This window comes from Bactrocera dorsalis, chromosome 3 (genome assembly GCF_023373825.1).
Source record: "Bactrocera dorsalis isolate Fly_Bdor chromosome 3, ASM2337382v1, whole genome shotgun sequence".
NCBI lineage: Eukaryota > Metazoa > Arthropoda > Insecta > Diptera > Tephritidae > Bactrocera > Bactrocera dorsalis.
This window is the reverse complement of record NC_064305.1, coordinates 56232534-56259753: the sequence shown is the minus strand read 5'-3', so window position 1 is coordinate 56259753 and position 27220 is coordinate 56232534.

Here is a 27220-nt window from a genome sequence, read left to right as displayed (position 1 = left end):
AACACTCCAGCTCTGAAAGTATTCGACGCAGTACCCGTAAGGGGAAGCAGAGGAGAAGGAAGACCTCCACTCCGTTGGAAGGACTAGGTGAAGAAGGACCTGGCTTCGCTTGGAATCTCCAATTGGCGCCACCTTGACAAAAGAAGAAGCGACTATCGCGCTGTTGTTAACTCGGCTATAACCGCGTAAGCGATTTCCACGCCAGTAAAGAAGAAGAAGAAGTCCTATAAAGCACCCAGTTGCTGCTAGAACTACTGTTGGGGACTTTTTTGAATAGTCTTCTACCACCGAAGGGGTTTCCCTTTCTGAGTTTTCAGAGGACATGAACTTTCAAAAGAGGCTCTTCGTACTGATCTCGACGTTCTTATCAATCGCGGTGTTTGTGAGCACTAAGTCGTAACATGGCGCGACTGGAAGAGTTGATCGAAGCTTTCTGCAGTATGGTCATAGTTCGTGACTCTAAAATACTTATAGAGTTTGCTAACTGCACGTACTCCTTTCAAACTGAAGCTGATATAAGTGTGATCAGGGAAAGAGTGATCACTCAGAACCCTCCAGTCCAAGATCAAAGATGCCAGCTCTTTTAAGAGTAGCTCAATGTGAGGTTAAGAGACTCTTCCTTACTCACAGTTTCAAAATTAGTGAAATTTTAAATATTAAAAATAAATAAATAGACAAACTTTCGCTTTAGTGAGCGTATGTCCTTTATACAATAAAAGTTAATATTATGCCGAAGGTCTTTAAAACTTATAAATAGTATATCTACACAAATTCATAGCAAATGCTTGGTATAATATTTTAGTAAAACACCTTAAGTAAGAAACTAAATTATATTATTTTTTCATGTCTGGAGTAAAATATATAATCTCGGCTTATCGTAGCAGTTTAGAATTCAATCATTCATGTCATGTGTCATGATTTCATCTCTCAGTTATTTATCGGACTTACTTTTTAGCATAAAAAACTCCATTTACTATTAATAAGTAACATTCATAAAAAACTGTTGTAACCACGTGATTCTAAGCTATGGTTTGCTTCGGTTTTCATAAATAGTTCAACAGGACTGCATATATTGGCTGAATATTTAATACGTATCTTTATGATGAAAGTGTGATCTCCATATGAACTCAATCTCATCGGATATTTCCTAACAAGTTAGCAGACAACTTATCAAACACTCTAAGTAGTTTCTGAGTAGATGCGTTTCAACACTTTTATATTGTTTATCGGTATTTTTGTTTCAATGGAATCCTGACGACGCATTTCTTACACTGAATACGGTCAAACAGCAGTTCGAATGGTTGACCTAATGGCATTTGGGTCAAATGAAGCGATTAACTTTTTTCGGTTCGGGGAACAGGGTACTAACAAGTTACCTTTAAGTATCCTGGTTTTCATATTTGACTAAAGAGGCATCATATTTCACATCTGTATATTAGCATACACACATACTCGTTTAACTGTTCTAATTACTCAAACATTTACTGACATATTAAACTGTACTCGTACATTATATTATACTTTGAATAAATTTTAATTGGAAATATAGCGCCCTGAGTTAGGAATAGTTTTAATTACAGCAATTTTTCAGAGCACAAATCAAATTAACTTTCGCTGCGTTTACGAGCATAACGGTAGGTGTTGCATTACAGTGAACTTCGAGCACAGCCATATTACTTATGTTGTGTTTCATATACGAAATGGTACATTCAATTTCATAAACACCTAAATATGTATGTGTGTGTACAATAACAACAATGCCGTGCCCTCTAAACATTCACCGTCATTTATTTCACATCGCTGTCAAAAGTGTTGTCGTTATTTCAAATTTTTGCTATCGTTCTAACTAACGGGTTGCTAACCAACTGCTGCCATTAGCTCATATGTATGTATGTACGCATATGAATAAATGATATCATCCCTGTAGCAAACATCCAACTTGCAGGATAAATTTCTAGTGCGGAGTGATGGTTACTTCTTCTTCTTCTTTACTGGCGTAGACATCGCTTACGCGATTATAGCCGAGTCAACAATAGCGCGCCAGTCGTTTCTTCTCTTCGCTACGTGGCGCCAATTGGATATTCCAAGCGAGCCAGGTCCTTCTCCACTTGGTCCATCCAACGGAGTGGAGGTCTTCCTTTTCCCCTGCTTGCCGCGGCGGGTACTGCGTCGAATACTTTCAGAGCTGGAGTGTTTTCATCCATCCGGACAACATGACCTAGCCAGCGTAGCCGCTGTCTTTTAATTCGCTGAACTATGTCAATATCTCGTACAGCTCATCGTTCCATCGAATGCGATATTCGCCGCGGCCAACGCGCAAAGGACCATAAATCTTTCGCAGAACTTTTCTCTCGAAAACTCGCAACGTCGACTCATCGGTTGTTGTCATCGTCCAGGCCTCTGCACCATATAGCAGGATGGGAATAATGAGTGACATATAGAGTTTGGTCTTTGCACGACGAGAGATGACTTTACTTCTCAATTGTCTACTCAGTCCGAAGTAGCATCTGTTGACAAAAGTGTTTCGGCGTTGGATTTCCAGGCTTGCATTGTTGTTAGTGTTAGTGTTGGTTCCAAGATAGACGAATTTGTCTACAACTTCAAAGTTATAACTGTCAACAGTGATCTGAGAACCAAGTCGCGAGTGCGACGATTGTTTTTGTTTGATGACAGAAGATATTTCGTCTTGCCCTCGTTCACTGCCAGACCCATTCAGACCCATTCACTCTTTTTGAGAGATGGTTACTATCGATTGAAATTTGGCACTTCATAATTATTTAGGCCTACGAGTGCGCTCAGTTAGGCTCCTTACGTAAGAAAGGAAGATTTGTGGAAATAGCTACATGACCCAGGAACGCTTCAACTTCTTTAATTTGGTTAACACACTTTAAGATTTGCATCTTTTATGGCGTTAATCTCCTTATGCGACTACAATTTTTGCTCGGCGAGATGTATGATCAGATCTGGAACTAAAAAATGGTGGCATCGCCTTGATTCGTCATCGACTCGGTCCAATAATAAGGTATAGAAGAGTTCTGTGACCGTTTTGTCTTTCTCCAAGTAACTTGTAAATCCCAAAAAGGTGGATATGAACTTTTCGACCGATAGAACAACATTGGTCTCCTTCGAAGCCGGTACGCTTGTTGATGTGTTGACTATTCAGTTGCCCCTGGTGTACCAACGCAACAATCTATGAGACTGTACTAGACGACAACGAATTTCTCTTCCGATAGTGATGTAATCGAACGTTGACACGAAATACTTATCGGACCTCACACGTAAAAAAGGAACACAGAGGGGCCTAATTGACACATCTACCACGTTTGGGACTTAACTTCGTCAGCTGCTTGCAGGAAATGCATAATACGAGGCTGTCCGATAAATAACCGACCTCAACGTGAAGCTAGCGGCACATCTGAAAAAAAGTTTATACTTCAAATTGTGCATATTATAACAGCTACTCGCCAAAATTTCAGAAATTTATCTTGCGCAATTATCTGTTGACAGTCGTTTTTGTGAGTCTATTTCGGTGATTTCCCCAAAATGGAAAAAATTGAATATCGAGCTGTAATTAAATTTTTATTTTTGAAAGGCAATACGCCTTCACAAATCAAAGATGAGTTGGACTCTGGGTATAGTGACTCTGCACCATCGTTTACCACCGTAAAACTTTGGGCAGCTGAATTTAAACGTGGTCGCAGGAGCTTGGAAGATGATGAACGTCCTGGGCGTCCAAAAACTGTAACCACTAACGATAACATCGCTAAAGTTCATCAATTGGTACTAGACGACCGCCGGATTAAAGTTAGGGAAATAGCTGAGATTATGAAGATGTCAAAAGAAACTGTTTGTCACATATTAAACCAAGATTTGGGCATGAGAAAGCTGTCCGCGCGTTGGGTGCCGCGTTTGCTTACGCTAGACCACAAACGTGCGCACATGAACATTTCCAGCACTCTGTTGGCTCAGTTTAGAGGCAATAAGACCGAGTTTTGGCGCCGATTGATAATTGTAGACAAAACTTGGATTCATCATTATACGCCCGAAACAAAAAACCAATCTAAACAGTGGATTGAAAAGGGGGAACCAGCCCCAAAAAAACCTAAAGCTGTGTATTCGGCTGGGAAAGTGATGGCGAGTGTTTTTTGGGACAGCCATGGAATTATTTTTATCGACTATCTTGAAAAAGGAAAAACTATAACAGGAGCATACTACGCATCATTATTGGACAAGCTAAAGGAAGAAATTTCGAAAAATCGGCCACAATTGCAAAAAAAGAAAGTCTTGTTCCACCAAGACAACGCACCATCTCACACCTCAACAGTCGCCATGGCGAAAATCCACGAATTGCGGTTCGAACTGCTTGACCATCCACCTTATTCACCGGATCTAGCACCAAGCGACTTTTTTTTGTTTCCTCAACTTAGAACTGCGCTCGACGGCCAGAGATTTTCGTCAAATGAGGAGGCAATCTCTTTCGTGAACTCGTTTTTTTGCAGACAAAGACGCCAAGGGAAGGTTTGCAGAGATGGGAGCATCGCTGGGAGAAGTGTGTGGAGTTACAAGGAGACTATGTAGAAAAATAAAAAAAAATTTTGAAAAAGTCGCGTGCATCATGGTTACGTCGGTTATTTATCGAACAGCCCTCGTAAACTGTTGTTGGTACTTGGATCACCGGAGAATAACCAGTTTCTCAGGATAACATTTTCCAGCAGGGTTTTTATTGTTTTTAGAACTGAGAATGTGTGTATGTTGTAACTCGTCAAGCTAAATTGCCAACTCATAAACTACAACTTTATCACAATTAAATGATTTTAAGCAGACGCAGAGCAGGACGTGTTATCGCTGCTGTTGACTGATTGTCTGTCGCCTCCGGTTTGTCCGACGAGTGAGTCGGCGAGCATGTACGTGTATGTGTGTGGGTCTTATTCTGACAACAACAGCAAGTTCACAGTGTGCATATAGCATGAATATATTTTTATGGTTTCAATGTACATACATATATACCATACATATATACATATATACGTACAAGTACATAAAGTCTATGAGGTGTTTTATTACAGTCGCCCGTCAGTCAGCCGGTGATCGGTGATTGCTGTGTGGTGCGTGTGTGGGCGTTCGAAAGCAACAGCCATTCGTGTAATCACTGCACCATATTGCTTCGTACCGTTACTAATTTTTCTAAGAGCTTGAATCTGCGCAAGCACGTGTTTGTTTGTCGGTGAAAGTTGTGCTTTCATAGCACACATTTGCCACTCTTTGTCCTTTACCACACCGCTCTAAGGGAGGTACGAAGGTGTGCTGTTGTAATTCAGTTTGTCAAAGTTTTAACCTCTGATGCCGATTGATGTTGTGGCATAAATCTTGATTATACGTTTCGATATATTTTCCTCGACTACCCTGCAGGTTGTCTACCATTTTTGATACTTCTTCTCCAGCGCGCTCGCATGCAGCAAGCTTGTACGCGAGTTAGACGTTTACAGGCGTGAGTTTACTTAAGCTTGCTTTCGTGATTTTCTATTTCTGTTCTCTTTCCAATTCCAATTCTACACACTAATTGTTGTTATCACGAAGCGGTGTTCGTGTGGGGGTGTGTTATTGTGCTTGTAGGGCGGATGTTGCGCGCTATCACTGCTCATCCTGGTCGCCATCCCACGAACAACAAACCAAACGCCTTGCTTGCATTGGCATCGAGTCGAGCTTTGGTGTATGTTCTGCTAATTGAGTCATTTGTTTTTATATTTCCGCTTACTTTTCGCCGCTCATTTTCCCCTGTCGTGCGCCCTTCGAGCATGCATACTGATTTTCGGTGGGTCTGTCTCGCTGTGCGTTTCGACTGCTCGTCTAGCTATTTATTGCTCACGTGTTTCTATAATTTCTTATAAGTATGTATGTATTCGTAGATTTATAAGTCAGTGTGTTAGTATTGTTCTGAAGTTTATATTTATTTACTGCCACAACAAATATATCTCTGTCGGTATGCTAGTTCCCGAAGTGTTATTTTTGTCTGTAAATGTCTGTTATTGTTGGCCATTAAATACACATATTTTCACGTGTTACTTATCCAAAGTAGAAATATATATAGTTATATTGTTAGACCCTTAAAATATGCACATACATTAGCTCATTTGTTTATGTATAGATATATATAGTATATATATATGTATATATGCCCATAATTAGCAACAAAAGCTGTGTGTTATATTCTTATCACTGTCCAGAAAAGAAAACATTTACATAAGTACGCATATATGTATATATAAAAGCTTGCTTATTATTCCTCTGACTACATTGTTGCTTTTCCAGGATATTCATACCTGCTTACAATATGTCAGAGAAGGTATTTTTGCTTTATTTTCCTCGAGCAAATAGTAATACTACAGCCATTAATTTTGTTTTTTCCTTGAATTGAAAGCGTCGGAGACTATTGGTATATACTCGAACTACCTCCACAGTTTATGTGATATCGATCTGAAATTTTGTTTATGTCATTTTCTTCCCTAGAAGCTGCCTATTTCGTTAAACAATATAAATAGCTGATATAGCTAAGGGTGATTTTTTAAGAGCTTGATAACTTTTTTTTAAAAAAAACGCATAAAATTTGCAAAATCTCATCGGTTCTTTATTTGAAACGTTAGATTGGTTCATGACATTTACTTTTTGAAGATAATTTCATTTAAATGTTGACCGCGGCTGCGTCTTAGGTGGTCCATTCGGAAAGTCCAATTTTGGGCAACTTTTTCGAGCATTTCGGCCGGAATAGCCCGAATTTCTTCGGAAATGTTGTCTTCCAAAGCTGGAATAGTTGCTGGCTTATTTCTGTAGACTTTAGACTTGACGTAGCCCCACAAAAAATAGTCTAAAGGCGTTAAATCGCATGATCTTGGTGGCCAACTTACGGGTCCATTTCTTGAGATGAATTGTTGTCCGAAGTTTTCCCTCAAAATGGCCATAGAATCGCGAGCTGTGTGGCATGTAGCGCCATCTTGTTGAAACCACATGTCAACCAAGTTCAGTTCTTCCATTTTTGGCAACAAAAAGTTTGTTAGCATCGAACGATAGCGATCGCCATTCACCGTAACGTTGCGTCCAACAGCATCTTTGAAAAAATACGGTCCAATGATTCCACCAGCGTACAAACCACACCAAACAGTGCATTTTTCGGATGCATGGGCAGTTCTTGAACGGCTTCTGGTTGCTCTTCACCCCAAATGCGGCAATTTTGCTTATTTACGTAGCCATTCAACCAGAAATGAGCCTCATCGCTGAACAAAATTTGTCGCGAAACACATTTCGAACCGAACACTGATTTTGGTAATAAAATTCAATGATTTGCAAGCGTTGCCCGTTAGTAAGTCTATTCATGATGAAATGTCAAAGCATACTGAGCATCTTTCTCTTTGACACCATGTCTGAAATCCCACGTGATCTGTCAAATACTAATGCATGAAAATCCTAACCTCAAAAAAATCACCCGTTATTTACAAACTGACCAAACAAAACCCTTGTATGGAAATCTTTTTTTTTTCTTTTCCCGAAATGTGGGATAGATTTTTATTCAAGGATTATCTGCACATAATGTTCAGATCGGACCTGTATAGTTTATAGCAGCTAATCAAACTGATCGATAAAAATCAAAATAAAGATAATTTTTATGTTATCGCGTCATGATAACCGACAAGGCGGCGCCACACATCACATCAATCAATGAATTTATTGAGAGAACATTTCAGTGAGAAAATAATTTCACGTTTTGGGCCACAAAGATAGTGTGATATCACACCGTTAGACTTTATTCCGTGGGGATTTATAAAGCCTAAAGCCTATGCGGTTAATACCGATTCGATTAAGGCCTTTAAGCAAAACATTGGGCCTGTCTTTCCCCAGTTACCAGTCGAAATGCTCGAACGAATCATTGGAAATTGAACTCAACGGATGGACCGCCTAAGGCTTAGAAAAAAATAAATGCCATTAAATGTTATTACGAATAATAATAATAAAACTCTCCAGTAAATTTGAAGATTCTTTTTTTTTTCCTTAAAAAATATTGTTTATTGTTTTTTTTTTTCCAATAAATTCACAAACATAAATAAATTTTTCACATAATATCCTTATTATGCATTTTAGGTATGATCTGAAAATTGCAGAAATCGGATTCCAATCACTCCGAATTCAGTTAAACCTCATCCCTAAACACCAATAAAGAATAATTAATGTACTGGAGTTTCGAGTTATTCCAACTACATATTTAAGCTAAGCACCGTATTCTTTCTTTCGAAGTGGATCTTAAGAACTTGAAGTAACCTTCACTTGGCTGATAGTTTCTATGAGAAATTCTCTCGTATCAAAAATAATTTGTTGGCCGAAAAAGTGATCGATCCCACATCTACATTTTTATCATCTTTAGGTTTATTATTTTGTGCCAACTTTTTGGACTAATATTCTTATATAGTATATATTTGTTCAGAGTTCGTACCTTTCTATTGGTCGTAATATTTAACATATTGAATATTGAAGATCTTCAGGCACTGTTTTCAATTTGCCACAATTGTTCTCTTATTTCAATAAAACTTGCAAAATCTTTTTTAGAACGAAGATTTATATACTCGCGTAATATTAATTTGTTCTGGAAACCGCATTTTAGAGAACAGAATAGCTTCAACGACATCATCAGGTTCCTGTGAGAGAATTTACGTTGCAAAAAACAAATACTTAATTCGGATTCGCACGATGCTGAAATTATTCGTGCAGACCTTTAGAAAATGTGATATGTTTGAAATGTGATTTCGCTCGAACTTAGTTGCACCTTGTTCATTTTTATATCCTGAACAGGGTATATTAAGTTTGCTACGCTTTTAACTACCAGAAGGAAACATCGAAGACCAAATAATTGTGTATGTAAATGACCATTGAAAAGCTGAATCTATTTAGCCATGTCCGTCTGTCTGTTCGTACGTCATCGGTGTATCTCTATATATCTATGTGATCTAATTCTTCAGTTTATGAGATATCGATCTGAAAGTTTGCACACATACCTTTCTCCCCAAGCAGCGGCACATTTATCGCAACCGGCGATATCGGACCACTATAGCTTGTATGGAAAACTTTTTCATTGAACGATATATCTTTCAGAAATTTGGCATGAATTATTGTCCAAGGAACGGTACAAATCCAAAAGAATTGTAAAGATCGGAACCCCGCAGCATAGAAACTAATCAATCTAATTTCGGTTTTTGTATCGAATAGTAGCTTCGGTGCAACCGGAGTTGACATGTTTTCGTGCCTTTTTTTCGCTTTCTATTTCCGCAATAAATGACGCACATTTGGCTAATGAGTGACTGTGCTTTTTCTCTTGTATCCTTTTGTTGTTTGTTTTTCTGTGTGTGTGTGTGTGCGCAGGTGCTGGTTCGTTTGTGTGTGCGCTCGTAGATTTGTTGTGCTTTCATTTCGTTGTTAGTTTTGTATTTTTGCGATTAATTATTACAGTTATTTATTTAATGCAAGTAATTCGTGATTGATATACCTGCGTGTATGCATACATATAAATGTACTTATGTATATACATACATACATATGTATTTGTACTTATGTCTGTATAGGGGAATATGTCTGTATTTCCGTAGAATCGCAATTATTTATTTAACTTCTGTGTTGGCCAATTAATCGATAATTCCCTCGAAATGATTCAATTGCGAAAAACCCACGGTATTTATTTCGTAGGAAACAACAACCATAAACGTATATTATTATTAATAACAAAGAGAGCTGTAAATAAACTTCCATGAATCGAGAATGTAACTCGCAGTGAGGACGACCATACGAACAAAACAAATTATATCAGGAATATGTATGTAGATACGTATGTATATTTAACATGTGGCTATCTTCGGATTATTTGGTTAGGATTTCTCCAAAATTGAAAGTTATTTACTAGAATAACAGTGTTTGGAAGCGATATGTATATATAAACTTCTGTACTATATATAAGAAGATATTCCTTTAGTCTTCAAAAAGCATTGAAAATAAAAGTATAGATGAAACTGCCACCAGAAAACTGCTACCAGAGATATATGATATTTAAATTCAACCCATTGAACAGGTTTATTATTCAGGGGTGGAATCTAATTTCCTTGTATCAATTCATAACTTCTTTCACACTCTATAACTATATAATAAATAAACTTGGCTATAAACTCAATCTTTGTTTAAGATAAGATCTTAAATTCGCCATGAAGTTTTTAGCGCCCAAAAGGAAACTTCGAAGACCTTATAAAGTATGTATATAAATGATCCCTGTAATAACCATATCCACTTTCCTGTCCGTCTGTCTGTATATATGTAAGCAAACTAGTCTCTCAGTTTTTGAGATATAGATCTGAAATTTTGACTTTGGTCATTTGTCGGAGCGGTATAAGAATCAAAGGGATTGTACTTTAGTTTTAATTCGGAATATGTTCATACAAATAAATTTCATTGGATAAAATAACGGATTTAAGGCTGCTTTCTCAAACCAGACATTACCAGCCTATCTGTCCAGTTAATAGATTGTACTTAATAAACGTCAACTAATTGTGGGACCGGGAAAAATGCATGATTAATGGAGATGTCCGCTTAATAGAGCGTCCAGTTATAGAGCTTTCTGTGTTTTTTATTTATGAATTTCTATACTGTCCTATCTTCTAAGCTGGTTCGAACTGGACACAGTGTGCTTAATTTTGTTAAAATCGGTACAGTAGTTTAATAGTCCATCGCCGACAAACAACGTGACACGTAGTTTTTAAATATAATAAAAATAGTTTAAATAAAACTAAAAAACACGCTTTTAAAGCATATCAAACTAAAAAGTGAAAAATAATTCTTTGTATAAACTAACAATAATAATGAAGGAAAATTCATTATTGTGAGAAAAGCGTGGCATGCTCGATATATGAAAAATATGTCACAAAGCACCCCACGCTTTTCTCACAATAATACAAGAATTTTTCCTTCATTTTTTTTTTTTTTTTTTTTTTTTTTTTTGCGGGTGAGGGGGTGGAAAATGCCTTCCGCATCATCGGTGCTGTCGTCACAGCAGCGGTATGTGCCACTTGCAGGTCACTAAAAATCCCCCTTTAAGGAACCGTCACCCACCCTGGAACCACATTTGTATTACTTCTGGGTGTCGTTTCAATTCTCTCATTGATACACTAACATCTGCGCACCTGCGTCCATGTCCCGCTTTTTGCTGCATAGCAAGATTGCTGTGAATTTCTTGATGATCCCCCAGTTTGCTTCACTCTCCAACATGACGCTGACTACATTGTCCGCGTTTATTGGGCCAACCAGGTTTTCTACAGCGGTGCGTTCTCCTTGCCAGTGCACACATTCGAAGAATGTGTGTTCAGCGTCGTCTTCTGTCGCGTCGTTGTATGGGCATGACGGCTCTTCGACTTTTCCCATTCTGTGGAGGTACTTTTTGAAGTACCCGTGCCCGGATAACAGCTGGGTTGTGTAAAAATCTACCTCTCCGAATTTTCGCCCTGTCCATGAATCTAGATCTTTTATAAGCCTGGCCGTCCATCTGCCGCGACTTTCGGTGTCCCATCTCTGTTGCCATGTTATTATTGTTTCTTTCTTTATTTGTTCTATTGCGCTCTTGTTGTTATCGGATGACTGCTTTAGCTCCCACAGCTTTTTCCTTTCGTACGCTAGAAGGTCAATTGGGGCATTTCCGCTTATAACTAAAATTGCCTCGCCGGACACTGTTCGGTAGGCTGATGCAACTCTGAGGGCTGCAGTGCGGTGCACTCTGGCCGCTACCTTACGCCGGTTTTCCTTTTTGAGCGTATCTGCCCATATCTCAGCTCCGTATAATAAAACGCTGATTGTTGTCGACATTAGGAGTTTTCTTTTTTCTTGGCTAGGGCCTCCTATGTTGGCCATTAGTCGGCTCAGTTGAGAAGTGATCTTCGCTGCTTTTCCTGCGGCGTGCTGGATTTGTACCCAGAAGGTTAGTCTGGGGTCCAGTCTTACGCCCAGGTAATTAACTGCTTTTTTTGTCTTAAGAATATCCGTAGTCGTGTGCATGTTTATCTCGAGAGGTGTGTGCTTGTTTGTTAGCAGCAGTAGCTCTGTTTTCTCCGTAGCGAGCTGGAGGCTGTGTGAGTCGAGCCATGCTTGCGTCCGTATCATGACCTGGTTCAGCTTTCCTCGCGCTTCTTCCGTATCCCTTGCTGTGATTACTGCTGCGATGTCGTCCGCGTAGCCTATTAAATATGAGTCATCTGGCATTTCTAGTTTTAGTATAGCATCGTAGCTGATGTTCCAGAAGTTTGGGCCTAAAATGGATCCTTGTGCTGCTCCTGACGTAACCGCTATCTGTCCTGATCCATTTATAGTTTCGTACAGCAGTTTCCTGTTGCTAAGGTAGCTCCGCACCACGGCCCTGAGGTAGTCGGGTACTTTAAAGCTTTTCTCGAGAGCGTCGATCATATCTACCCATCTAGCGCTGTTGAAGGCGTTTCGGACATCTAGAGTCGCCAGCAACACTATTCTCTTGTATTTATGCCATCTACGCTGTGCGGCTTCTACGCTTTCAATGACGCATTTTATTGCTCCTATGGTTGATCTGCCGGGTCTGAAGCCATATTGCCTAGGGGACAGTCCTCCTGCTTCGTTGATGGCCGCTTCGAGTCTGGGTTTAAGCAAGGTTTCGTATAGCTTTCCCGCTGTGTCAAGCATACATAATGGGCGGTATGCTGATGGCGAATTGGGGTCTCCTTTTCCCTTGCTGATTAGCACCAGCTGTTGCTTTTTCCACGGTTCAGGGAATATTCCGGCTTCAAGGCAGGCGTTGTACATGTTCAGTAGTACTGCCGGGCGCTCTGCAGCGATTATTTTAAGAATTTCGGGTGGGATCCCGTCCGGTCCGGGTGCTTTGTTGGCCTTGAGCTTGGCAGTGGCTAGTTGCAGCTCTTCGAGGGTAAACTGGGGGATTTGCGTCGATCCTAGAATGTATTCTGGGTCACTAGCCCTTGTTTCGTGTGTGGGGAATAATGCGTTCACAATGTTGTCCATTTTCACAGCGGTTAGGTCAGGTGGCTTTGCTCGAGCGCCGAGTTTCTTCATCACTATTTTGTACCCGAGTCCCCAGGGGTTTCTGTTTATATCCTCGCGTAGTTCCTCCCATTTTTTCTTTTTGCTATCGTCGATGGCTTGCTTCAGCTCCTTTTTTGCTAATTTATATTGATCAGCTTCTTGAGTTGCGGCTCCTCTACGCCTGGATCTCGTGTAGGATCTGCGAAGGCGGAGGCAGGTTCGTCTGAGTTGGGCTATATTTTCAGTCCACCAGTAAACTGCTGCTTTATGTTTGCTGTGAGAGGCCTTGGGCATTGCTTTTTGACAGGCTCTTGTTATATTCAGCATTGTGTGCTCGACAATCTTTCTTGCAATTGTGGGGGAGTTGCTAGATGGGTTTTGGTCGTCTAATGCGGAGATTAATTTCGAAGTATCTAGTTTCGCGACGTTCCACTTTCGTCTTCTAGTTGTTTTCCTGTGCTGGTCAGCGTTTGTTCCCGTGTCGATCATAAATGAAATGTAGTGATGATCGCTGCCAGTGTAATCCTCCAAGACTTTCCAGTTCTTTATTAAGCCTGCCATGCGTTCTGTTGATAGGGTAACGTCTGGTGTGGTTTCCTCGCATCCCGGTCTTCTAAACGTGGTTGCGTTCCCCGTATTGTGCACTACTAGTCCTAGTCGCGCAGCCATTTCTAGAATGCGCTTTCCTCTCGAGTCCGTGTTTGGCAAACCCCACTCTACCGCTCTGGAATTTAGGTCTCCGGCGATAATCAATTGACCTTCTATAGACCTGGCTGTGTCCTCTATGTTGTCGAGCTTTTCTTGGAATTCCTGTATACTATCGCTTGGCGTCAAGTAGCAGCTAATTACTGTAAAAAGGTCGCATTTGGCCCAGACGAAGCCGTTGCCGTTCCCGTTGTTTGCAGTGCTGATATTACTCCCTGGTGGTAACCATATAGCGGCGGTTGAGCTGCTATCTTCTAGCCAGGTACCTCTCTCTTTCTTTTTGTATTGCTCGCTTATGATGATCATCTCGTAGTCGCCCTCGGTCACCATTTGCGAGAGTAGTGCGTCGGCGGCCTTGCATCTATGCATGTTGGCCTGTAGGATATTCATTTTTCCTTCATTATTATTGTTAGTTTATACAAAGAATTTTTCACTTTTTAGTTTGATATGCTTAAAAGCGTGTTTTTTAGTTTTTTTTTAAACTATATTTATTTTTTATTTTTTAGTTTGATGTGAGAAACCCCAAAATTTGTTAAAATATGAACTATGACATGCAGTATTGGTTAAGTAAATCGATACTTAGGCAGCATTTAATATCTACTCGTAGCCTTTCATTGACTAATTGTTACATTATTTGCGACCAAGTTCTATTGACGACTTTACGAATTATTACTTATAAATCGAATAATTTCTTCTAAAGCTTCACTGTTACATGGGGTTTTACCTGTCAACTTTGAACAGTCCAGTTCTTCAATTCGAATACAGTCCAAAGATCTACATCGACTGAGTGCTACATAAGGTTGTTCAGCAGCAAACAGTCGAGAGACCAGATAAATTACTGCATGTTCTACTGTACAGCCTTGCATCTTATAAACGGTCGACGCTCAAATCAGTATGCTATTTAAATGTCACTAAAACTAGTTTTATATAGATTTTGCATACTTTTAAGCGCATCTTTTTGGTGAGCTGCTTAAACTTACTATTGCTTTCCTACAGTGTCGCTCAAATATTCCACGTTTCAGTACCACTTAAAAAAGTTACAAACATACATACATGCATACATACATACATACATACAAGTGAAGCTAATAAAAGCGTATTAAAAAAAAACTTTTAGCGCTCAGTAGTAATACATATTTGTGCTCAAGCGATATTTGAGGTATAAAGATAGCCAGAGGGCCGAAATTTGTTGTATTTGAAAAGTGAGAATTTCGTAAGGGTAATTTATTATATTTTCGTAGACTACTTTTAAAACTAAAAACGTAGACTACTTTTAATAGTTCGATTCGACTATTACTGGACTCATGGGAGTTGGGGTAATATCGACCCGATTTTATTTATTTTTGCCAATACCCGCTTACTATTAACATACCGACTATATAGAGTAAAGTTAGCCGTATATTCGAAAATTCTTATATTATTTATATGAGGAGTAGGTCAAGTTTTCGACTAATTTTATTTATTTTAGTCACCAAGATATAATGTTACGAGTAAAATACGCCTTGTAATTGCTATTGAGATAACTGAAATATTCCCCGATATATCCAGTAGTCACCCGGATTCATCTTTATGTTTCAGGCATAATTATTCATTGACTTATCGTACTTTCAGTAGTTTTTAACCGTAAAGTTATATGGGGAGTGAGCGGGGTTATGATTCCATTTCATACATTTTCACAATGTCGACAGGGGTTCTTACATGATTTAACTTGAGCAAATTTGGTTATTTTGACTTGAACAGCTTGAAAATATGTGCATTTAAACTATTAAGGGCTGGACCACGCCTACTTTTTAAAAGTTTTTGACCGCAGGTGCCCCTTGCTACTGCGATGCTGTGAGTTTTAAATCTTAATTTAGTGCATAGTTGTGGCACTTTATAAATTTTCGTTTAAAGTCATGTTGTGGACGTGGCAGTGATGCGATAGCGCCCATCTACGAACTCGTATTTTTTTGCCAACGAACGTGCATATCAAGTTCCCTCAAGATATCTTAATTTTTACTCAAGTTGCAGCTTGCACGGACGAATGGACAGCGCAAAGGTGCAATCTACATCGAACGGTTACAGGATTCTATATACATATATGCCGAAATTTGAGTCGAATTGACCCCGAATGACAAATTGTCGTCGCACATGATTTTTTGTTTCGTATTAGACTGCGAAATACTTTCCCACCCACAGTATCCTCCAAATTTGGTGCCATTTCTTGTTTCCAAATTTGAACAGGTTACAAGCTGAGCGGAAAATTTAGTCAAATTTTTAGGGGCTATACCAGTGAATTTTTTGAAAGGAAAGTACTCAGTTGAATATTTCGAACTTCTTTGGACGTAGTGAGGTATATTTTCAGCTATATTTTAAGATTCTTTCTTTTACAAAAATGTCGAAAAATAACGAAATTATGGTCTGTCTTTGGAGGTGCCAAAAAACAAGTGTCCCAACTGATGAAATGATTCCGGCCGAAGGAGTAGCTGAAACAAAATAATTGAAAACGTTTATTTAACTTCAAGATATTTACTGCACAATGACCTATGAGCTTTGGAAAATATTAAAAATTAACAAAATGGCGTAATTTAAAAAAAAAAAATCGTTTTTTAGGGTAAAAATGGTCCTTTTTTAATGCCAAATTGATAATTTTCAACCAATCACAAAGATCGCAGGTCATTGCATGGTAAATGTATTCAATAATCAATCTCAGTTTTAATTTGAAATCGATCGGGTAATTTCTCGTTTAGTTATGATGTCAGCAATTTTGAAAAATGTTGCTACGAGAGAACGCGTTTAAAGTTTCACTTATATACACATGTTTGTACCTCCGAGCGGTCGCTCTTTATTACGTTGCCATCCAAAAACTATTCAAGATACGACCTTGCCGATTTCACAGGTTATTTTTTAGATATATAAACTATTGAAAAAGAAAAAAAGTTTTTTTTGAAAGTGTCTACTGGTATAACCCCTTAAGTTACCGCCGCCATCGAGGCGAATCATATTTTTCAGATGGGTGAAAGAAGTAGGAATTTTCGTTTTTCTTTTGTAGGCAAAGGACATATCGGACCCTTCACTTCACTTAGCTTCATTAAGAAATTTACTTAATTCTTCGGTATTAAGAGTTTTAAAAAATTTTAATCTAATTTTTGAATAGGGGCATATGTGATATATTTTATAATAATTTTTATTTAATAATAGCCAAATCATAAATTATTAAAAGGGGAATCAATAAATACCTAAATAACAAATGACATTTAGTAAAGAAAGCATCATATTTCCATAATTACTATAAATTTTAATTACCAGCTCTGTTCAAAGCCAGCTTACGTTTGTAGTCACGAGTACTGAGGAGGGCTTGTTTGAATGTTAACAAACATTTTTCGAAGTTGCTCAGCATCTGCTAACAGAATTTTCGCAGCAGAGCTTTCAATTTATAGCAAGGAAAGTGTAACGGTTAACAGTAGCCAAATATGAATTTCGAATAACGGTATAACAAATAAAATCCCTTAAATATGCCAGCTAAAAAGGGCTGGCATCTATTTTGTAAGCGGTCTCTCACTTCCTGAAACTTTTGCTGAACTCAAACTTCCGCTCTCGTTTCCACTGTTCTCACGCGCGAATTGATTTTCGAAGTGGCTAGAAGAGAACGCTATGCTGTTAAGACTACGAGTATGCGTTCAAGCCATTTTGTAATAGCGTCTTTTGAGCGCCGCGTTCGCTTTGATGGCGGCAAATGAAAGCCGCTACACGAAACGAAGTGAGATTTCGAACATCCGCGACACGCAATGCGTTGGTACAGGTCTTTGTGGTGTGACGTAAATTGCACGTTGTGTCTGAGAGCGTGTGCGTATGGGTGTATGTGTGTGAGTGAGCGAGGATAATAGAATTTCGAAAATGCCTTGATTTCATTATGGTTGCGTATTGTAGACGTAAATTTGATTAACTACTTTTGTTACATTTTCCACCATTAAACTTTGCTATTTTAGATTTTGCCCGAGATTTTCCCGGTACAAGTGACTTGTGATTGCGACTTAAATTCAATTTGGCCCCAAGCCACATTTATACATATACATACATGTATATATATATATGTATATAATGTAAGTAGATGTATATGTAGATGCTCTCCTTTAGCAATACTCAGTCATAATAATGGAACAAAAGTACAGTCGTTGGCGGCGGCGACGTCGCTGCGGTGGTCGCGTCTACGACAGGGCAACCATACATACACACATATGTATGTACATGAATAAGAAATGAGTGAATGAAATCAAAGCCTGAATAAATAAAATGCGAAAATATGAAAGCAAGTGAAACGAAAGGGCGCAATTGCTTTTGAAATGTTGTTGCAACGAAATCAAGCATGATATGATTTAATTTGGCTCGGCGACCCATATCCTTGCAGATATCACTTTATGCTTCGGCATATACATACATATATACACACATACATATATTTCATGCGTATTTCGTGAAAATTATTGCTTAGTTCGAAGCGCTATTGAGAGGTCACAGTGGCAGTAGCAGAGAAGATGCCACCGAATGTGGAACGCACATTAAAGCGCGAACATGTTGATGTAGGACGTAGACGTAGACTGCGTGAAGTATGTATATATGTACTGTTGCGCACACATACATGCACACGAAGACGGAGTCCTGCATGTGTGGGTATGTGGCAGCACATTGACCCGCAAGCAAAAGTGGCGGCGTCTTCGAAACGCAAACAAGACGCTACGCCACACAATGTCAACTACTAGATATAGATTTTGGTATGGCAAATGTATGTATGTATATAAAATATGAGCAAAAATGTACATTTTTACTATTAATAAATATTTTAATATACACACATATACTTATATATATACATATATTTGTGAGTGTATAAGTCAAGCGCGGCAGACAATGCTTCCACTTGGCGCTTTTCAAACTACCCCAATGTACCGTTGATTGTATTTAGCCATGCTTTGTTGCTTGCACTGTCTGCTGTCAAACTGTTACACACTCACCTGAGCAAAACACTCACATACATACATACATATGTATATGTAAGTATATTAATTTGCCGCCGATATCGACGTCACAGAGGACGGACTGGTTTTAAAATTTAAAAATTCCTTGAATTTAAGCTAAAAAAATGTTTTCAATGCGCATATAAACACCAAAGCTCCACTCAAACCGTATAATTTGGGGTTATTGCCGGTTTTCCTGTTGCTGATTTTACCCTCTCTCTTTTACAGGACAAGTGTCTCTTGACCTTTTCAAGTGGCTGCCTGGCATTAAACAACATTATTTCAATCACTTTTTGCGAAATTATGTAAGCAGTCCGCACCAGGGAATGGTTATTGTTATTATGGTTAAAGCCTTAACTGTTTTTGACAGCGAGATTCTTAGTAATTGAAGGGTCTTCAATAGCAAGTGTGCTCTTTGGCAAAGCTTTGAGTTGATTAATATAAAATATGAGTTATCTTAAATTCTTTATAATAAGAAATATATGACGATTGAAGAGCAAACCTTTGTGTGGTACTTGTCGGCTTTTCTTTGGGATCAGATAAGAAAATATTTATTGCGACAACATCTTGAGAACGGACAGCAATGAGTGAGTATTTAAACAAAGGATCAAGATTTTTACAAAAGCAAGAAAATATATGATATGAGTAAGCAGTTTTATTTATTTTTATCTTTTGCGAAATGAACGATTTTCACTTACCTTCGTTACGAAGCCTAGGCTAGGTTCAGAAACTGGGGTTTGAGTTTTGATACTAGGTTTTGTAAAATGAATGGCATATGTCGATGATAATCATATCCCCACTCATGTCTTCGCTCGTCGTAGATAATTTTTTCTACTTTGGAACCCGCAGTATCCGCCGGTGGAAGTAGAGGAAGGCTACCACTCCAAAGGATATATATACAGTAAAGAAGATCAATGATTTTAGAAGATTTGCTCTCGTTTTTTTTTTGAATATATATTTCCTTTGTCATTTAAAAACTTAGTTCACTTGAAACAAAATAAACGATATGTTTATAATGTCGGTTTTGTTTTAAAAAAGAAGCATTCATCGAAGTTTAACACTAGCCGACAATTTTGACATTTTTTTTCTGCTCTGAAACCAAACTTGTTTTTTTATGTTGCTTTGATAAGGTACATATATAATTTGAATATAAAAAAAATTGCTAGGTCCAGGTTAAGAGAAAAATAAAAGTAAAGTTTTTGCAAAAAAAATATATTGAATATTACAAATTTTTATCCCTCAATTTATATTTTCTTGTACTCTTTTGAACTTCTGCTGTACTGGTAGTCAGGATTATCACGTAAGCATAACCAGCAATAGTCTGCCAGCATGCTAGGAGTCCATACTCAATATGTCTTGGTGAAATCTCTCCCCATGTTCATCACTGACTGCACCTAAATTGGGAGGAAAGAAATCCAAGTACGAATGTAGGAAATGTATTTTCAGGGACATGTTACACCCTAAAGCCTGAAAATTCGTCAATAGGCTTGATATGAGTACAACCTCAACAAATGAAAGCCATGCTTTTTTTCTAGCGTATTTAGTTAGAGACAAAGTTTTAATCCTTCATAACTCGCCGTATGTCTGGCCCCACAAAAATCCCTTCTTTTAATTTCGCATCACTAAGTCTCGGAAATATACTTTTAAGGTATTGAAAACCTTCTCCCGTTTTATCCATTGCTTTTACAAAATTTTTCATTAAGCCTAATTTTATATGAAGGGGTGGCAATACAATATTCTAGGGTTCAACAAGACGAAGATTGGACACACTTTTCTGATTAGGTACATAGTCTGTTCTTTTTGGCCACTCTTTTTGGATATAGTGTTTGCTTCGAGCTCTGCTATCCCATTCGCACATAAAACAGCAAAATTTTGTGTAACCAGCTTGCATACCTAGTAACATCCCAACTACGAGTACTTTTAAATCAGAACAAATTTTCCAAGAATGTTTAGCATACTGTATTTTTTGTAGTAGATTTTTGATATTTTCATAGGTTTCTTTGATATGTACTCCATACGCTAGAGGTACAGATGGAAGTTCGTTACCATTATGTAACAAAACCGCCTTCAAACTTATTTTCGATGAATCAATAAATAGTCTCCACTGATCAGGTGAATAGGTCCAAACATTTTTTCATAAGCCCATATATGGAAACGACAAATTTGGTAGAAAAGCCGAGCTGTGCCGAAAGAAACGAACAAACGATCGCCGATTGTCACCGCTTCGCTTGCTACTCGAACAAGGTTGCGTAGATTCATATTGAGCAAGGTTTGCGCAACCTGAATCTATCGCAACCTTTTCCGAACTCGTATAAGAAGTATAACTTCAATAATATTATCGTAATTGGACCTAAGGATTTTTTTTTATTATTTTTCTAATGATATACATACTAACAGGAACCAAAATATATAATTTTTATTTCAGAGCAAAATCCATTGTCTAATTATAATTAGAGGGAAATATCGAATAAATATGTTATATTAAAAAATAAACACCTCTTATGAGCTTTTCTTTTATAATTTTTCAGGTGACAACCATTTCTTGAGAACCAGCAGTAATCTGCTATCATATGACGAACCATTCAGCATTGATACCTCTATTTCCTGTTCTCACCATAATTTTCAAAATTATTCGAAAATCTATCACAACGATTGCGAAGATAGTCTAGCCTGATCCTTAAACTTGACTTGAAAGTCTGAAAGTGTTCATATTTTTCACAATGTCTTCAGAAATTTTCACGCATTAATTTACGGAACAATCGCAACATTGATGAGACCTGCATCTTTCATTAATTTTCGCATTTGAGACAATGAAAATTTAATACCTTTCAACTTTTCAATACAAAGCTTCGGGAATTTTAGAAATTTAAAATTTTTTTCCATAGGTTTGACAATTTGGTTTATCCTTCCTAACTTTGTCTCGTAATAAATCAATGAGTTCATTTATATTATAGAAAAATAAGTACATTTCATAATTTTATGAACTAATTCATAATCTTGAAAATATCAACTTTTGCTAAGCTGTACAGGATACATTTTTTTTGTAGATCTGTGTATTTGGCAATAAATTTAAAATTTCCTTATGCATATATAGAATTAACCGATTTAGGTGAAATATGCACCTTCTTATTCGATAACTTGTTGGCATTTTAAAGGCAATACACAATGTCATCACTACAAAAGCATTTATAGGAAAAATGCTGTCTTCCTTTTTATTAAACCTACAACATTTCTCAGTAACAATATACTATATACTTTTTGTCAACACCTGTGTTATATTCTGATTTGCGAGTATGAACAAGTGAAACCTTTGGGGGTCTATTATTTGATAAAAGTTAGCTGATTAACGGATATTATTAGTTTTGGTATGTGGGGCAAGAAGCCCGTCTTTCGCAGGTTTGTAAAACAAAAGCTTAATTTCGATGGCACGGAAGCCTTCACAAATAAAAAAGCTTTGCATTAAAGAGCTTGATTTAATCCATAATAATCCATAACTTCGTGAAGATATGAAGGTCTCTGACAATTCATAATAATAATTCATATAATTGATGCCGATATCGGGTATAAATTATTCTTTAAATACTTGAACTTCTATTGAATAAGTAATGAATTGGTATAGACATAGGCGTTGAAATGAGTAGGGTCCCTACCAAAAGACAACGTTTTTATTTTTATTACAAATCCACCCCAATATAACATTTTGAAAGCAAAAGCAATTCGAGATGAACCGCTCAGATAATATATATTGGGAGACTTTTCGTATTTCTAATCAAACTTCAACTTATTATACCACACTCTTGCAACCAGTTGCTACTAGTGATGAGCGATATTTCACTACCGGTGATTTTTTCACTGTGATTGAAAAATCGCAAATCGCAACTGCGATCACTTTTTATAAATAGCAGTGATTGCGATCGCAGTTCGAAACTGTGATCGCAGTTCGAACCAGTGATTGCGATCGCAGTTCGAAACTGTGATCGCAGTTCGAACCTGTGAATTACGATCACAATAGCAAATAGCAGAAAAGTAACAACTTTCTTCAGGGTATTGTATATATCGTATATGCTATTTTTCGTCATAGCGGTTTGAAGTTTTGAGTGTAACGTTCTTATAATTTTTAATAATGGCAGGAAATGTATCAAGGAAAAGAAGTGAAGTGTGATGTTTGAAGTGGTAGATGAAATATAATCAAAATGGAATATTTTAATTTGTTTTAATAAAATTTTTAATTTTACTTATTGTTAAAACCAAATTTGAAAGCTTTTTGTGATGAAAACAAGAATTGTAACTAATTAATTTCAGAAAAAATGATGGAATAAAAAAATTACGCGTTTTTAATATTTTCCCAAAGATTAGGAAACTCGCGTTAATTATTTGGTCTTGAAAATATTAAAAGCGGGTATACTAAACAAACAAATTATCAACCACACTAATGGTAATTCCTTCTAAGAAATGTGTGAAACCATCATACCAACATATAAATGAACTATGCAATACGCTCTAAGTGTCAGGTAGCCGAACCACTCCAACATTTGCGAAAATGTAGTGAAAAGAAAGGCGGAAAAACTTGACTCGAGTTACAGGAGCCAAAAGAGAATTTGCCGCCAATAACGACAAAATGTTTCCGTCGTTCCCATGACAGTCGGGTCTACGTAAGTGGAACAGACCCGGACTTTTATTCGGCCAAACAGTGTCAAATTGGCAGAATCTGCCGCTACAACAACAACAACGATGTTCGAACGTCGACTAAGTTGCGATCGCAATAGCAATATAAAATCACAGTGATTTAAAAATCGCAATATCGCTCATCTCTAGTTGCTACAGAGTATTGTAGTTTTGTTCTCCTAACGGTTGGACATATCACCTAAAACTAATAGTGATAGACATAGGATTGAAATTTTGCAAACGTCATTTTGTCTTCAAAAAGCTACTCATTTATCGGAACTGCCGATATCGGACAACTATAACATATAGCTGCCATACAAACTGAACACATATTTACTAAAAGAAATGCACGTGTGAAGGGCCAATCTGTGAGTAATCATAATGAAAATAAGTTGCAAGTTGCAAGAGTATAAATTGTACAATTAGTTAAAATCATTATTATGTAATATATTTCGTTCTGAAATGTTGTATAAAACTTTTTATTTTCTCTTGCTCTTCTAATATGGATGCGTAACCAGCTGTCAAAATTACTTGACTACAGCTCAAAAAATAAGAATTTTTTTAAGCAATTATTTAAGAGTTGGATACGGACCTTTTTAATGAACTTTAATGAAATATGCACCATTTTGGTCGACCATTTTTTGTAATTTTTCCACTTAAAACATTATTCCATCGATGTAAAACTTTTCTGGTTTCTCAGCGAAAAACTGTGACAAGTAATTTTCACAGGCTTCTCTTGAAGCCAACTCTCCTGGAATTCTGCATTGACCGCAGCTCATAATGGTTGATTCTTTTCCAATCCCACCAAACACTTAGAATATCCGTTCGAGGCGTCAATCCTGGATTTGCGACCATTTGTTGAGCTTCACTACGCTTGGACCCTGATCTCTTTCGCACATTGTTGTCGTATTTGATCCACTTTGCGCTTCTTGTTACCATTCGCTTCAGAAATGGTTTGATTTCATTTCGTTTAAGCAAAGAATGCTGAATGCAGATGTTAATTCGGTGCATTAAATTTTTCACCGACAATTCATGTGGTACCCAAACATCGAGGTTCTGTTTGTAAGCAGCATGTTTTAAATGGTTCAAAACAGTTTGAAGATGAATATTAAGTTCCTTAGCGATGTCATGGTTTCTTCGACTATTCGATAGAATATATTGGGTTGTCAAAAAAAGTCTTGCGCTATTTTTATTGAATCAATTCGTGTGGTACCCATTAATCGAGCTTCTCAGTGACTCCAAGCTTCTTGAACTGGTTTATAACGGTTTGATGACTACTATGCCGGTCTCCTTCGACCAATTCAGCGATTTTATCGCAATTTTCGCCGACAGGCCTTCCGGAGCGTGGCGCATCTTCGACCACCTCTACACCAGAACGAAAACGTTGAAACCATCGTTGTGCGGTGGAAATGGAAACTGTATCGGGTTCATAAACTGCACAAATTTTATTGGCGGCTTGAGATGCATTTTTGCCTTTATCGTAGTAGTACTGTAAAATATGCCGTATTTTCTCTTTATTTTGCTCCATGTTTGCGACGCTATAACTCACGAACGACTTAAAAGAAACGACAATCAATCAAACACGTGTTAGCGCGTGAAATGAGCTTTCCAAAAAGGTATAGCATGACCCGATGCGACGAATAAAACTAGAACTACGCGCTTTCAGCGCCAACTAGCGGAAATACCGCAGGACTTTTTTGACAACCCAATATTACGGATTGTTGCGATTTTATGAGAAATGTGCGTGAGCTTGGGTTTACAGCTGGGTACAGATATGAAAAGGGAGTTCAATAGCGAGGAACTATCAATAAAATAATTAAGTATATAATTAAATTTAGAGTTATTCGAAAACATATTTATAAAATGATATTTTCTTAAGAACACCCCTTTTAAATTGCATTAATAAATTTGAGGATACACAAGAGTGAAATACTGCTCAGATTCCAAAGGTAGTGTGTAAGCAAGTAAATCAGCATTTCAAGTGATAATAGTCAAGAGCAGGCTAGAAGAAGCATATAGTATGAAAAGCTTTAACTTTACTTTTAACCGAATTCATTAGTTTCAAAGACTGATGCCTATCAATAAAATTAAACTAATTAATTAATTTTAAGTTCTTGATGGTCAAAACATAAAGTTTTTAATGATAAGCTATTTTAATTGACTAGAACTGGGGTAAACTCCCTAACAGTGGTACAGTAATAACATTACAATACCCAATAGAACCGTTATAACCTTTCACTATTTAGTTGCCATTTTTCTGTCTATCTATAATTTAGGTTAAATTTAAATTATTATACCGACTTTTAGTACGAAGCACTGACCAACTACAATTAAATTTCAAACCAGTAATTTTCAGCAAATTTTCATTGGAAACATAATAATAATATACTCGGAAGTGTTGAGAGTTCAGCTGCTTCGATTTCTATCATCCAAGCTTAACTTGCTCACCCGCACAATCCACAGGAATTTTCGCCAATTTGGGCGTCGTAAATGTGCATAAGTGCTTTCACACACATACACAAACAAACCCTCGGGCCAAAGTGGCCTTAGTGAAAACACACATATTTAGAAAATTAATATTTATGCAAAATAAAACGACAACACCAAAAATTTGTGGCCTCCCACGAGATCCGGTGCAGAGAACGCAATATTTTCTGAAGCGACTGACAAAGCAAGCAATGAGAAGCCAATCAACACCACAAATAACCCGAAACCGTATATCAACATGCGTGCAACGGTACATGTGTGCGTCTACACTTGCATGTGTATGTGTATAACTGTGTTATAAAGTGGTAATTTATGCGTGTGAAACACTATCAAGATTGCATATAAATTACAGACAGGCTAATAAAATTGGCGTTCGAGCAAGCAAAGCAGCGCGGCGCGTGTGCCACGGCGTATGCGTTACCCAGCGAGTTGAGGGAGCGTGGTGCTGCTAAGTAGGCTCGCTGTAATATTACCAGTTTGTGCCTAAAGGCTGCGTGAACCGTTATTAGCCCGTGCGTGCGACGCCGTGCGCATGTGTGCGCGTGTGTTTGCTGTCGCGGATATGTGTCGGATATTGCGTGCGCACGGTGTGCGGGGCGTGTGCACCTAAAATAAATAAGTTTTGCATATTCATTCTGCCATTTGAGGCATTCTTCGACGTTTGAGGCTAAACCGATAAAGCCGCCACCGCTATCGCCACTGCCAGCGGCGCAGCGAAACGACTTGGGAGTAAATCTCGTGGCATTTATATTGCCACATATGTTTGCTTGTTTATTTGTGTGGTTAGTTAATTGCGTAAATATTTTCGCAATAAATTGGCACATGCGACCACAACAACAACACTATAGCAACAGCAGCGCCAACAGCAAAGGCTAAAACAGCAACAACATGTGTATCCGGCGAAGCAAGCCACCAAGGCAAAGTGTAATATCGGCAATATTGGTGATATATCTTCTGGCAGCAAGTTGCGCAACACACTGCGGCAAGTGGCGGGAAATGTAAGCGCGAAAAGTGTAATTAATATTTTTCGCTGAATTATAAGCACTCTGCTGCCACTTCCCGTTATCATCGGGTGCGCCATCTGCAATGCCGCGGAGTAAAATATTTCTGCGCAAATGTCACAAGAAAGTGAAAAGCAAATAAACGCTTTGATAATAAAGCTGGGAGATTGGGCTCAACGGCAATTACTGCCGTTGTAAATCCTTTAATGGATATGTTAAGCGTAGGCGAGCATTTGAGTGTATGCATGCATTCGTACACATGGCTGTAAGGGCGAATCCGAGGCTGTG